At 42.0% G+C, this 12,488-nt stretch overlaps 1 protein-coding gene across 1 annotated transcript in view; it reads left to right on the plus strand.

Annotated features, from left to right (window-relative positions):
• Positions 1-12,488, plus strand: part of gal3st3 (galactose-3-O-sulfotransferase 3) — a 49,321-nt gene continuing 36,833 nt past the window's right edge. Inside the window, exon 1 of the mRNA XM_005945308.3 lies at positions 1-544. The gene's annotated coding sequence lies outside the window, so the exon portion shown is untranslated. The remainder of the gene's footprint in view (positions 545-12,488) is intronic.

A 12,488-nucleotide genomic window follows, 5' to 3' on the forward strand; every position in this document is an offset into this window, starting at 1 on the left:
TTCGGGGAAACGTTACATAAGTATTACAATAATTTTCTCGTCACGGTCGAACGACTTTCCGTTAGGATTGTCCATGCGCGTTAATGTGCTCGTGGCGTGTGTGAAGACCATATGTGCTTGCTGTGAGCGCGCGAGCCGCCGCACAGCGTTCTCCGCGCGTCACGAACACACGCGCAGAGAGAGAGAGAGAGAGAGAGAGAGTGAGAGAGGAGGGAGAGAGGCAAACGCCTCTCGTTATGTAGCACGAGGAGTCGCTCGCGAGGACCATCCTCTTGACAGACAGCAGATCTGCAGCCTCACTGACTGCTTCACCTGAACAAGCCCCAAACAGTGCCGAAGAGAGCCAAGAGTGAAGGCGAGCAGGAGGAGCGGGAGGTCCTCCAATAAGCCGAACAAATAAATTTAAAATAAAATAACGGAAAAAGAAGAAAGAAGGAGGAGAGGGGACAGGAGGCAGCCGGCTGGCCGGGACACGCAGTCCGCCTGAGGGGAGAAATCACCGCTACCACCGTCACATCACATCACAGCTCCGGAGATAACAAAGGTCGGTAACGGTGTAATAGCAGCATCCCTATCCTTACATGGCGGCGTTAATCCCCGTAGTAGCGCAGCAGTGGACGTGTCTGATGTGCTGTTTAAAAGGGAAAAAGGGGGGTCGATGTGTCACAAGCGGACATTTGTAGACGATCATGTTTGTTTCTATTGTGCCAATGTCCCGTTTTTCTCTCTCTGTGATCCTCACCGCTCCTCTGTGGGGACAATTACGCACCGATAGCTGCGCCAAAAGCGGATTTATGGCCACCCCCCCGCGCTGACACGTTTTCCTCAAAAAAAAAAAAAAAAAAAAAGGTGTTCAGAGCCAACATGTGTATCATTTGGAAATGAGCCGCGGAGTGATTTCACTCCGGCACGACCCCTCAAAGCTATCCAGGCGTGCTGGTGCTGTTGTCGATCCAGCGGCGGAGAAGAACGAAGTTCTCACATACAAAGAGCTGAAGTGAAGCTGAGTGTTAAAAGCAATGAAGAGTGGACACGGTAACCACCGTCCGTGCTTTTCATGCCGTTTTTAACCTTTTGAAGTTTTCTTTTCTTTTTTCCCTCCCGGTTATCGCGTTCCCGCTAAACTCACTCGCTGCTCCAACCCGGTTTTCCAGGTTAACAGATTTTTTTTTCAACTGGTTAGATTTGCTTACATTTTACGCTCTCCAGACTTGCAGATTTGTCCATTTTTTGAATAGATTAGATCACAGACCTGGCGGAAAAAAGGAATTAACATCGTCTTAAGTGTATACATGTGCATATAGGTGCTGATAGTATCTTCAAATAGCAACGCGAACTATGCTGATGACAAATATTTTCACATTCAGCTTTTTGTTCGAGCAAATTAATGTGCCAGTTAAGCGGGAAGCTGTGTTAGACTGTGTGACAGGTAGCAGGTGTTGATGTTTCCTGCTCATCTCGAGTCTGATGAGTTTCTTTGTGGTTTTAGGAGGAAAATATCAGCTTGTGATTTCATGTCAGTGGACACACAGGTGCCAGTATTTTGCATCGTCATATGAAGATAACTACAACATGTATTTGCATGAACTGGACATGGAAACCTTCTTTTTCCACAAAGGTCTTTATTTTAGTCAAATCATATGGAATACTTGCAAAAAGGCAAAAACCAAAGCTGTAAATGATTTGTATATATATTTGTATATATATTTGTATATATATTTGTATAATACCCCTTTTCTCCTCGGCCGGCTGACAGACCAGGAAAAGCACAAGCACAGTAAAACAGACCTGTTGTACTGCATACTTTGTGCATTGCCTCCATCTGGCAACAGAGCTCACTGCACTCAGCGGTGCGAACAGCGCTAGCTGCGCTGGACCATAAACCCAGCTTTAACCTGGAAAACCGGTCTGCTTGTCGACTGGTCGACATTGGGCAGATGCTTTCGTCATCCGCTGCCAGCGACGTGCAGTCAGGATTTTGGAGAACTGCACGATAGCGCGTCCTGTCCGAGCTCAGACACTGTCGGACACATTAGCCTAAAACCAGCTATACACCGGGATGGAATCGGTGTATTTATCGCGATCTTCTCTGCCAGCGCCTCAAAGCTTGTCGGGATGATTGATTTCTCCTGCTCAGTCAGATTAAGAGAGTGTCAACACCTGTGCCGGGAAATTAATTAAACTTCACGCGGAGATTAACCGCGCGGGATTATCAGTGTGAACTCTTTCGTACACCCGGAGGAGAGGAGGGCAACTGTTAATGACAGACTATTTATACCTTTATTGAATCTAGCATGATGGCAGAATGATTCCAGCTGTTGCTGGAGCCTGTTCAATATTTTCCGTAACACAGATTTGCTTCTGTTCCATTAGTTGATTAGTTTGTTGTTGGCTGAAGTTTTTTCAGTCTGCTGCATCACTTACAGAGGTTTGTATTTGCCTTGTTGGAAGGAAATGCGCATTGTTGTCACTGTTGGTTCTTGAAGTGGCTCTTTACACACACACACACACACACACACACACACACACACACACACACACACACATGTATTCTCTCACGCATAAAATGTACTTTGGTTACATGTTAATGGGGTACTTCATTAATCTGACAGCTGACAGAAAATTATGGGCCACACTCAAAGCAAGTCAGTCCCTGCAGAAGTCATTTACTTGGGTGTGGGAATAGAATAAAAAAGATTTAAAATAAACATGAAGAGTATCAGAGGAGGTGTCCCTATTTCAGCTCAGTCACTCAGTGAAATAGCTGTCACATCTAATGAATAATTCAAGTCATTTAGTAAGCTTAAAATGGAAAAAAAAAACATTTGCAGGCTCCAGCTTGTCAAAATAAGAATTTACCCCCACACCATTTTTTTATTTGGTGCTTGTTTTTGACTTTTGGTCAGACAAAACAAGACATTTTAAAGCCATCAAATACTCCAGGAAGCTAGAATGGTGTTTCCCCCCTTTTCCCCATCAAGTAAAGCAAATAACCGTGGGACTCCTTTGTAAATGTCTCACAAAACAGAAATAATTCCCACATTTTCTGGGTTTTCGTGTCTTTTTAAACGGCTTTGACAGCAGGTGGATGGACGGCCCACGTAAAATACTGAGAAATCTCATCAATCCTCACCCCCCGCACGAACCCGGTCCACTGCTGCTCCTTTTTGATCCGTGCGTCTACCTGCCTCCCCTCTGTCCGTCTGTCTCTCGCCTCCTCGTCTGTCTTCGGGAAGTAGGTTAGTGAGAAAGGAGGCGAGGTGACTTAATAAACCCCATCTCGCGGCAGGTCATTTACAAGCACGGACCTAAAAAGGTTCCTGACTTTCTTTCTTTCTTTTTTCTTCTCTCTGGTGTGCCCACAAGAAAGGCACAAGACCGAGTGATGAATGTGCACTCTGTTGGGAGAACAGCGATGCAGGGAATAACAATGGAGGTGAGGCGAGGTGGTGTTGATGGAGGGGGCAGGGAGGGATAGAACAGCGACACACTTATGAATAAACGCTCACACACTAACGCGCGGGCCACACCGGCCCTCTACAAAAAAACGCGAAGATAAAGTGCGCTGACTAAGATTCACTGCACGGCTGTGTTAAAGCTCATCACAAAAGTCTTTTTAGATGGAGGGTGCCCTTTAAAGGCTCTGAGAAAGGAGTTTATTTATACTGTAGCAGACTATGATATACTGCTCTGTGTCTGGCTGCTGCACAGTGTCCCTGAAAATGGTCGTTCTTAGGCCCCGAGCCAGAAAAGGAGAAGTCTTTGTTTACTGGTTCCCGGGAGGCGGAAAGAGTCAGACATGCTGGTATGTAGCATAAATTCCTCCATTTGTGTGAGATAGGAATTTCTAAAAGAAAGGGAGGAAAATAACCTGGAGAAGTAGGACGTGGAGTGTCTGCATACAGTATAATGCAGTTATTTTTTATTCAAATTTAACTCTGAGTGACAGAAACGCCTGCATGTACCCCGTCAAGCCAACAAAGATGACATTCTGGTGATGGGGAGAGGTGAAAAGGAGCCAGATGGTGATTTTAGGGTGAGTGGGGTTTTCAGAAAATGCAACAGTATCAGCAAAGCTTTGAAGGAAGGGGACAGTTAAGCATCGCAGAGCTCACACACTTGCACACACAGAGAAAAAAAAGGGGCAGAGAAAATCATACAGGAGGACAGATGGTGAGCGTTGTCTTTTTTTTCTTCTCTGTGCAGTTGGTATTGACAGGGAAGGGCTTTACGGGCACGCAGGTTTCAGGGGTGCAGGAGGATGCGGTGCTCACTGAGGTCTTCTTAATGTGCGTAAGCGGAGGTCATGACTGTGGTTTAAGACCGACTGTGAGCCTGAGTGATTAGAGCGCATGTGATTAAAAATTTACTTGTGGGCATCTCGGCTCACCGCGGAGAACTGAGGGAGTGTGTGTGCGTGCGCTGATTTAGCGATGTGTGGATGTTGGCCTGAGCGAGATTAATGCTCCATGTTAACAAACCTCTTGGTTTGACCCTGGCCAGCAGACACACACACACACACACACACACACACACACACACACACACACACACACACACACACACACACACACACATGTATTCTCTCACGCAGACAGCATCCACTTGATCCCCTGTTAGGTTGATGCTGGCCTTGAGCAACCCTCCTTGCAGAAGCATGCATGCGCACACAGACACGCACAAACAAACATTGAAAACTGGCCAACTTTCAGCCACTTTGATGCATTAGTGCAAAGGTACATTTTCTCCTCATTGTGGCTCGGGAGCAAATAGATTTTGATGTGCAGGCATGCACCTTATTTCAGATTAGAGGCTTTACTGGATACAAAAATGGAGGGTGTAGAGTTGAAAATGCCCTCTTGTCACCCCCCTGTGGTGCCGCATATCATTGATATCCCTGGTTGTGATTGATTCCTTGGGGGAGCCTGCTAGATGAAGAAGAAGAGACATCAGTAATTTGTTGTATAATTGTTAGAGAGCAAAGACTTCACAATGAAAAATGAATGCTAGAGCGCTCTTTATTGCTTGTCACAAAACGAGACAGGCTTTTATCCCGGTTCCCTGTCATGTGTGGTTCTGGCTGCTGATGCCAGATGAAGACAGATGGGCGAGGGTTTTTGTCGGGGTTTGGGCCCGGCTCCAGGGAGCTGCCCTTGGTACGAACGCTTTCATCTACTTGTAGATGTCCGATAGCCAGATACCAGCAGACCCTGGATTAAAACGGTCTGGGCAGAAAGATTATGGGAGCAAAGTCCTGTATCTCGATGGCCCTGCTGTTCCGCACAACACGAAAATGCATTATTCATTATTAATACAGAGAGCATCTCGGTCTGGGTGCTGTTGTTATTGTCGGGCAAACTTCTACGTAGCAGAGTCCTCCCTTTTCCAAAGTCCTGACCTTGAATTTTCTTTCCATTCAGACACTCTCTGCTCTTTAGACTTTTGGAAAGTGTTTGAGTGAACCAGAGCCTGAGGTTGTTTTTTTCTCAGTACTATGAATAGCACCATGACTAATCTGACTGGGGTAATAACAACATTTAAGCTTTCTTTATTGCGCTATTCAGTCAGAGCGTATACGGTGCAGGGGACACCATGAGGTTAACTTAGAAATATGCAGATTTTCATCAATTTACCCAAATAACACAAATATTTAAAATGTCAAAATACAGTGAGGATCAGGCTTTCTTTCTGATCAAAGAGCCCTGTCCTATAGTTTGACTGATATCAAATTGTGTTTATTACAGTTATCATTACAATGATTCTGTGTGAGAATATAAATGAAATCAATATTATTATAATGACAACCATCCTCGAGTAGGAATAATTTGGGGTGGTTTCCAGTTTAACTACCCTGAGAGGCACAAACCCCTCATCTAGCAGCTGCTGATGCTCTCTAAGCTAATTGCAGTGATCACATGGTGCAACACCAATCAGCCACAACATTAAAACTTCTAATGTTGCATAGCGCTGTGTAGGTCTCCCTCATGCTACTGTAATCTCTGACTTGTCAGTGTGTTCAGTTCCTTTGGTGTCTGTTTTATTATTGTAATGAGTAGTGACTGATGGTAATTGAGAGCTATCTGTTGTACGTGTTATTATCTGATAGGATTGATGAGTGCACGATGAAGCAAGAATCAAGGGTTTGTGAGGTAATCTGAGTTTAAAGTTCGTCGGCGTCATAAAGGTGGCTCTCATTTTATTTGGCTAAAATCACCATGGTAACTTGTACTGAAAACATAACCTGGTCGGGAGGTTATGTGTCCTGCTGCAAGACCCAATTTGAGTGAAGTTTAGCTGTAGGACAGATTCTCTAGATCAGCGGTCTCCAACCTTTTTTGCGCCACGGACCGGTTTATGCCCGACAATATTTTCACGGACCGGCCTTTAAGGTGTCGCGTATAAATACAACAAAATAAAAGTAGTACCAGAACCGAAAAAAAGAAGATTTATTCATAACACACGCGAAAAGACCCAGGAAAACCGAGTTAACGATAAAAACGATGACAAAATAACGCTGAAAACCGATAAAAACCCTGAAAACCTTACATTTCACACCTGAGCCTCAACTCTCGCGGCCCGGTACCAAACGACTCACGGACCGGTACCGGACCTCGGGGACCGCTGCTCTAGAATACTTTGGTATAGAGAGGAGTTCATGGTTCACTCAATGACTGCCGAAATCATCACCCCTCCACCACCGCACTGATAGTTGTTATGAGGTTTTTGTGCTGATATGCTGTGTTTGGTTTTCTCCAAATGTGGTGCAGTGCATCATGGTCCGACATCTCCACTTTGCGCCCTTGTCCAAAGGACATTGTTCCAGAGTTTTTCTGGTTTTGTTCAAATGCAACTTTGCAAACCTAATCTGAGCTGCTGGGATTTTCTTTGAGAGAAGAGGCTTTCTCCTGCAGTTCTTCCAAACAGCTGAGCCCTGTAGAGTTTGACATGCAGCTCTTGGGCTTTTAGCAGTTTCTTTGAGCATTGCACGAATCTGACCTCGGGGTCAATTTGCTGGGTGGTCCACTCTTGCGAAAAGTCTCCATATCAGCAATCTTTCCAAGAGTGGACTTCTTGCTTTTATAGAGGTGCTCACACTTATTGATGATCAGTCAATCAAGTGCATTTGATTCACAGCACATGGCTTCTACTTACCCTCTTTATTTCTATAGAAGCAGGGCAGCAAAGAGTCCTGAGAAAACGTCCTTTTTCACATCACTGTATTCATGGCTCTCATTCAACATTCATGCCACGTGATCGCAAAGGGCACAAGCACAACTGTGGATTATGCAGTTATAAGTTCATCCTTAATCTTGGAAACACCATTGCACCTTTAGTAACTCTTCTTGACCTTTCATTTTTTACATTGCATAACCTTAATTAGCAACAAACAAACATGGATGTAACATCTGCTCAGTAAAAATGGATGTTTTAGCATACTTTCCAAAAATAAAGTGAGGTGCTCAGGTGATTGAAAAGCAAACGACGAGCTACTAAATAGTATATTTTTTCCCAACAAACCAACACCAAACATAACTGGTTGAATCTACCAGGTTATGATGAAACTTCTAATTCTAATCAAGATGATCAGATTAGAGGTTTTGCCATAATCAGATTATTTCTGCCAGTGGGATGAATGTGAGCTGCTGGCACAAACTCATAACAGGCTTTACCTTTATTTTGTTTTGAAATTGATTTCTGTGGAACTTCAGCCCACCTGAAGTGAAACAAGGTTAGATACAGTGGGTTTGGGTACTCTGGCCCTTGATGGCAATTCTGATTGAAAAAGCTGGGCGGTGTACTTACATCCCGTCGTTGCCCTCCAAATAGCTCGGTTCCCATGACCTTGGATGAAACGGGAAGCTTAAAGTGCCCATAAAGCCACATAAAACAGAGCATAAGAACAATGATAATGGCCGGTGAGAGCACACTGTGGTGGCTATTAACTCCGGCAGGCCATTCGATATGTTATCTATAGAATCACTGGCTCGACTTCAGCCAGAAAACAGATACTCGAAACTGAATATCGCTTTTCCACACTAGCGAAGAGCTTCATCACAGAGAACTCCCGATGCCACGAACTAAAGAAGTATTGCAGCGTGTGTTGAGGGACTTACAATATATTTCACTTTGGCTCAGTTTGAAAAAAAAAGAGCTTCTTTTCAATAGACTGGATCCTATTACCTCTTATTCATTAGGCTACAAGGAGCAAGATGAGGCACACGGATCAATAGAGGACACCTCCGAGGGCCGAGCAGTGCTGACAAACACACGGCTATTTATTGCTGAACACTGTAATAGTTTGATGATGATAATCCATTTTCAGCTGATGTCAGTGCAAACAATAATTTTTTTCAGTGGATTTATTTCTCACTGTGTTGTGCTGTTTATTTTACCCGAGGAAACTATTTTATTGTGCAGCTTGAATTATTGAAATTCGAATATTTGTTTAAATTTCTCGTTCTTTTTGATTAAGAACCACAGGGGGAATAAAGACAGTTTTTTTCTGTTTTCTTTTGACTATTCTCGTCTTATTTTTACCACCTGCCTTGCACCTCTTTCATCCTGAAACAATATGTTTGGTCTAATAAAGAGGAGGAACTTAATGAGTGTGCTGAGCTGCCCAGGCAGGCGAGTAAAAGCCTCCGTGAAGTGCTAACGATGTTTCTTCCGGAGGCTGCCGGTGTCAGGTTAGAGGCGGGCTCTTACACACTTTGACTCCTTTTACCTGTGTGTTTGGGTTTTTAATCATGAGGTCTGCTTACCTGTGTGTGTGCATGTGCCTTATTTATTCGCAGCAGCATCTGTGCACTGGTGTGTGCATTACGTGGAGTTACAATGCACAGGGCTGCCCGCCCCTTGGGGATTCTGGTGTGGACCCTTAATTAATCCGTTTTCTGCCCGGAGGGCCTCTGTTATTAGGCTTTTACAGAGAAGCTGGCTGAGTCCTAACAGCACGATCTCCGAGAGCACAACACTCACACAGCTGTGCTTCCAGCAATGTGAGGACAGTTCACATAATGAAATGTTTTCCATAACTTCTAACAAATACCCTTAAAGAGTGATAAATCAGTTCAAGTTCAAACAAACTGGATTAGCAGCAAAGCGTCAGCTGCCCATCCTTTCATATGATCAGCTTGCATATGTAACATAACTTATGCTTAAACCTATGGCTGTAAAAATGTATATGGACGGACCTGCGGGCTGTCTTTCAACCTGGTGCCACCACCTTAGGTTATCACTCAACATAACATTTTGAAATCGCTGACTCTCAAGTTAGTTCATAATTAGAGATGGCACGATACCACTTTTTTATGTCCGATACCGATATCATAAATTTGGATATCGGCCGATACCGATATGAATCCGATATAGTGTGTTTTTTAATTAAAACTGTTTTTTTAATATCTTGCTGCATTTTGTATAAGTTCAAATTCAAGTTTAAAAAAACAAACAAACACTAAAGCTATTCTGTTATACCTGTATGCAAAAAATATACTGCACCCAAAATATTTCATAGTTCAGCAATACTGATCAATCTAATGAACTTAAACCTACCCAACCCTTCTTATTCTGGTATTTTAAAGAGTAAGCAACCTAATTAATAGGGCTGCAAGCTCCCAGCAAAAAAAAAAAAAAAAAAAATAGGGAACCATCAGCCACCAGCACAGATGGTACCTTCACAAAGGAAAAAGTACTATAGCTTACTAGGGTATATTAGACTTAACAGTTACTATATACAGTAATGGACTTCTATACATTTTACATCAGATTAAAACTTTGGGTGTAAGATTCAGATAATTATTTATTAAAAGCTCGACATTTTAAATGAGAATAAGAAAGAAAAGTATGTCTTTGTGCCCTCTTTCCCTGTTAATGCCCTATTGGCCCCCCTGGCTAAACTTTGCTAGATCCGCCCCTGCAGTTACCAGCGTCAGCTACGTAGAAAAAGATCCTCGAGTAGAAAGTAATATTAAATAAATTCTGATCAAGCTGATCAAGCTTAAACGTGCTGCTGTTGTTCAGCTGCTGGTTTCCTCTTTCTGGTGCAAAGTGTGCCAAAAAGAAACAAGAGAGACAGAGTCGCGACAGAAAAGCCGATCAGCTGATCATTGATCAGTTTCATGATTGAAGTAGCAGCAGGAGAGGGAGAGAGAGAGAAGAGGCAGTCGCTCCATATATCGGTTGTTAAGCTTAACACGGGAATGCTTTACAAACATTCAGAGATGTACTTACACACCTGCTTTACTTCTCTGGGATAACTTTGTCGGAGATGAAATGACAGTTTGGTAGTGAGGCCACAAATGCTGAACCAGACAGCAGGTCTCACATGCCACAGCCGCTCTATCACGTGACGCATACTGCTCCGACGCGCTAGGGTTATGAGCCGAGTTACGCCATGTCGCAAGTTTTGTGAGGTGCTGTCGTGATATTTAATGGATCGGATTACAGTTTTTATTTCTCTCCGATATCTGATCCAGTAATTTAGATCACTATGAAGCGCCTTGAGGCGACTTTTGTTGTGATTTGGCGCTATATAAATAAAATTGAATTGAATTGAGTATCGGACCGATACTTAATATCGGATCGGTCCATCTCTATTCATAATGCCATATTTCAGTGAGCCCGATGACTGTTTACATGCTGAGTGATTTTTTTGATGACAGACTGCATATGTTGTGTTACTGGATCTCATCTTACCCAGTTTGTATAATAAGGAATTAACAAACAAAAATCACACTTGATGTTCGTCTTCTTTGACTTCTAAAACTCAACCTTTCCTCAAAAGTTAAGCTTTAGTCCTGCTTCAACTCTTTCCCCCATAAAGATAAGAAGATAAGAAGATCTGGCAACCTTTACACCTCAGTATACTGTATATCAATAAAGACGTCTAACAATGGTGATCTGATAGAAACTATTCAATCAGATCACCAACAGAAAAGTTTATGCATTTTTTCCGAGGGTAGTTGCTCAGGCTCTCTAACTTCTGTGGCACACCTGCTCATTTTATTTTGCAAGCAGGTTTCAATATGACCAAAGACAGCCTGAGTGTTTGCAGGCTGTGAGTCTGGGGCCACCCCCTACACCTGTGTTCTCACAAACAGTTCAAGTTAGAAAAACGAAAACTTTCCTTTAAGCGTCGCCATCAGCTGCACACCCCATATTTTACCGCCTTGCCCCACTGAAAATATCAGCACCACATTACTGTGACACTATGTGATACACATACACTCAAAAAAATGAAACGTTGACTTTAATTAAAATTATTTTGTCAACAGGTTCCACGAAATTGAATTATGTTAGTTTAAAGCAAAAATCTTTAGTTCATCTAATTTAAAAAAAACTACTTAAGATTAACAAGACATATTTAAGACTAACTAAATCAAGTTATGTTGTATGAACATAGATGATATATTTTCAGGTTAGATAGTTTAGATTAGTTACTTCAACACATTTCTTATTTGTGGCAGTAAAATGTTAAATTTAAGTTAGATTAATTCAAATATTATATTTTCAGCCACCTTGTGCTTTATTAATTAGTTTTACATAAATCTATTTTGTCAACAGGTTCCACACAAATGAATTAAGTACATCCAACTTATTTTTTAAAATTTCTTTTATTGCCAACACATTCAGTGAGCATTTGTGTAAACCCAGTCCAAAATAAAACACAACAGCTCATTAGGGTTAGTAATTAACAGTATGTAGACAGATGCAACATCAAGACTTTAAATTAAATGTCTGTATCTACCAGAAATAGAAGAAAAAAAAACGCATTGAAGATCACATAACACATTGATAAGATGACACTTGAGTTATGCACATGTGATGCTAGTAAGGTCTGTGAGTGTTTTTTCTTTTAGTGTCTAAAATGGATAGCAAAGTTGCTATTTGCAATGATTGCTTAGGGTCAGTCCAGTAACACAATGCCAATGAAGTGCTTTCCTTTAACAATGCAAAGTGAAGTGTCCACCTCAACAGCCACAATTAAAAAAAAATAAAACAAAAAATAATAATAATAATATAATAATAATAATAATAATAATAAAATAGTCCACTGATATTAGCAATCAAAGAAAATTACATCACCATCCCAAATAAAACTTTAACAAAACATGCCAACATTATGGTCTAACAATAAAACAGCTTGTCAGCGTTCAGTTTTTTTGCAACAGCACAGCAGTAACCATTTAACACTTGCCACTGTCAACATTTATTTTACCAGTGTTTGGGCAAAAAACTTCAGATGTAAACATTTTAACATGGAAACAATTGTTCGTCTTTAAAAGTCACAAATTACTTATCCTGCACACAATTAACACAAACTGAATATGAACATATTTCCACCTCATAACAATATGCCTTGAACGCTAATATACACACCACCCTTCAACATTTCTGGTGCAGTATCATCTCTCAATTAAATCCTTTAAATCTCAATACTTTTGATTGTCTCTTACTAGCCCCCCCACAACAGTAAAATCTCTCAA

The sequence above is a fragment of the Haplochromis burtoni genome, unplaced genomic scaffold (assembly GCF_018398535.1).
Source record: "Haplochromis burtoni strain Fernald_Lab_line unplaced genomic scaffold, NCSU_Asbu1 Contig_430, whole genome shotgun sequence".
NCBI lineage: Eukaryota > Metazoa > Chordata > Actinopteri > Cichliformes > Cichlidae > Haplochromis > Haplochromis burtoni.